Here is a 3383-nt window from a genome sequence, read left to right as displayed (position 1 = left end):
TGTGTGCCAGGGAACTCTGGGTAACTCCAGCCTACTCCACAATGTCATAGACCTTTGCATCCATCTGTGCCAAGTGCATGATCTTAAGGCTCACCATGCTCAGACTCTGCCCCAGCTCCTTCCTGAATGCAATGCAGCCCATTGTACTCAGCACAGAATCCTCACGCTTAGGACCTTGGTCCACTTCAAACCTGCTAAGCTTTCTTTGGCATCAGCTATGTCATAGTGTCCTCTGCCTCCTTGATGTCATCCCACAGCCGGGACAGAGATCCAGTCACTCTCTCTCTCTCTCTCTCTCTCTCTCTCTCTCTCTCTCTCTCTCTTTCTCTCTCTCTCTCTCTCTCCATCCTTCTCCATCATTCAGGTCCTGCCTCAAGATCCCACTCTGACAGTGTGTGACCTGCTTAGTTGTAAACTAAATAAGTCCTCTTCTCCCTAAGTTGCCTTTGGGCATGACCTTTATCGCAGCAATAGATACCCTAAGGACCCTAAGTAAGCAATGCTTCTTTGAGTAGAAGTGTTCCTTGTAAGCACACACGTGACCCAGCTGCCCTCAGTGTGTGTGCCCAGTTGCCCAGATGGTGCTTATGGGAATACTGAAATGGAGTTGAACAAGGAACTCACCACTGTCTCCTCATGGTGAGTTCAAGCTAAAGAGCTTGAACTAAGCTTGGTAAAGCTGTCTTTTAAAAAGTAAGCAGGGTTGTGATACAATCACAATGAGATTTGGTGGAGATGGAGTTAGTGATGAGCTGGTGGATGGGGTGGAAAGAAGATTGGCGCCTTATTTACTTTTTGGCTGCTCTGAGAAAACACCATGACCAAGGCAACTCACGGAACAAAGGGTTTACTTGGATCACAGCTCCTGAGGGACAGCAGTCCATGACGGCAGGAGGAGGTGGTCTTGAGTGGAGCAGCTGCTAACAGCTCATGTCTCTAGCTGCAAACATGAAGCAGGGAGTGCCCTGCAAGCAGCACATGGCTCTTGAAATCTCACCGCTCACCCCAGTGACATGTTTTCCCCAGGAAGGCTAGATACCTCCTATGCCTCACCAACTAGGGACACCAAGTGAGGACTGAGTATTCAAACGCCTGAGGCTTATGGGGGACATCTCATCCAAACCACCGCAGAAGACACACCGTGCTTGCCTTTTTTGGTTGTTTTAGATCCAACTCAAATCTTCATGTTTGTACAGCATGCACTTTACCACACACACAAGTTCTTCGTTGTGATTGTAGCATTAAGATGTCCACAGTTCCCAGGTGTAGGGACACCTAGAAGCCACATTCTCACTTATAGATATAATAACAGCTTTCTAGACTAACTCAAGATGGCTTCTAACAACCTGTGTTGTTAAGCTGAGGGCTGGAAGGAATACTGTTCAGTTTATAAGAAGAAGTGAAAATAGCCCTAAGGTTGCCAGGGAGCTAACCACACCAGCCTTGTTTTTATTTTTTCCAGACTGTCTCTGCCTCAGGGCCTTTGCATGTCATGTTCAATCTCTTCAGAATGCCTTTCCCACCTTCCGCCCTTTTTAAGAAGCCAACTAAATCAAGTGTGGCGGCCATGCTGCAGCTCTGCACTTGGAGCAGACAGAGAGATGTTTGGGCTCATTGGCAAAGCAGCCCATCCAGGCAGTGCATTCCAGGCCAAAGAGAGACTCTGCCTAAAAACAAAACCAAGCAAAACAATAGAAGTTACACTGGACAGAGGAGACACACAGGATGGAAACTTCTGGCATGTTGATACACATACACAGTCACGTGTGTGTGTGTGTGTGTGTGTGTGTGTGTGTGTGTGTGTGTGTTCTCTCTCTCTCTCTCTCTCTCTTCTCTCTCTCCCTGTCACAGTAACTCACACACAACCAACACACTAGCACACATTCACACATAGTAACATACACAAAACATACTAACATTCATGCATACGCACTCACCACACATATATTCACAAGCACACACACAAGCTTACACTCACACAAACATAGTCACACATATAAACCCACACTAGCACACAGTCACACACACTAACATACTCACACTCACCACACACACTCACAAACACAAATACATTCACACAAGCTTATGCTCATATACATTTACACACACAAACAGCACAGTCACACGCTCTGATGTACTCACATGCACTCAGTCTCAAACATACACATACACACCCACATTCATACATACATGCACATATACACAGCTTTATACATTATATACTCACACTAACATACATACTCACACATGTAGACACGCATGCACATCCACACTCACATGCAAGCACATATATAGACACACACATCCATATACTTACTTAAACATACATAAACACACATACCTACACATACTCAGACACACTCAGACACCCCACATGTGCCGCACACACATCCACACACACGTTATCCCTGTCATGTTTCTCTTCACAAGCTGGTTTAGCACCTGCCCTTAGCAGATTTTGTTGGTTTAACCTTTTTAGAGTGCTGGGAACCCAAATCCACAGCACTGCGTTAGGAGCTAGCAGGTCTCTCCCTTCAGAGCTTAGGGCTGTAGCAAGAGTAGCCTCCTAAAAAAGAACGGAACCGAGAGGTTTTGACCACATCATCAAATGACTCAACGTGAATTTCTCCTCCGTGATCAAAATCCTCTTTATTTCACTCGAGTCTAAGAAACGAGGCGTGTTCATGATTTTATTTTTATAGGAAAGTTGAAGATTACAAGACGACATTCCTGTTGTTACAATCAAATGGTTTAATTGTAATCCCGTTTCTAATTGGCGTCTTTACGGGGCAGGGGTTGAGGAGGCAGCTGCTTTTATCTTTCCAGGGCAGCCCCTTGCAAGGCTGGCGTGGGCACGGCTTACCCAACGTAACCTCGGTTTCCTCATCTGTGAAACGGGGATAATAATACATACGTCCCTCACCCGGTGTCTTGAGTATTAATTAGTGCTTGTCAAGGGCTCTGAGATCCTCAGATGAAAGGCCCGAGGAAACTCACCGTGAAGGGTGATTATGTTCAGCCGCCCGCCCGCCTCCCACTTTCACCCTGCCGCCGGGATTCCCAATTACAGCCGGCTCAGTGCTGGTGACGCGGCATTCAGACAGGACAAGGCAGGTTTTATTGGTCCACGAGGACACACCTATCCAAGGGAATTCATTTTGTGAAAACGGTCATTACCACCAAGGACTTTTATTCCAGGCAGTTGTAGCTGTTAATGGTTAATAGTTAAGTACGGGGTCTTTGAAAAGGCGGGTTTCACGTTTCAATGAAGAAGGCAAGGCCATGAGCTTACATCTGAGGAACTGAGGCGGGTGGCCTGGGAGAACTTACTGCCTGTAAAATGAAATTATATTATATAGGAGGCCGGCTTCAGTTTCTGAGAA

The sequence above is a fragment of the Acomys minous genome (genome assembly GCF_964271855.1).
Source record: "Acomys minous genome assembly, chromosome: 18".
Classification (NCBI taxonomy): Eukaryota; Metazoa; Chordata; class Mammalia; order Rodentia; family Muridae; genus Acomys; species Acomys minous.
This window is presented reverse-complemented; position numbering follows the sequence as displayed.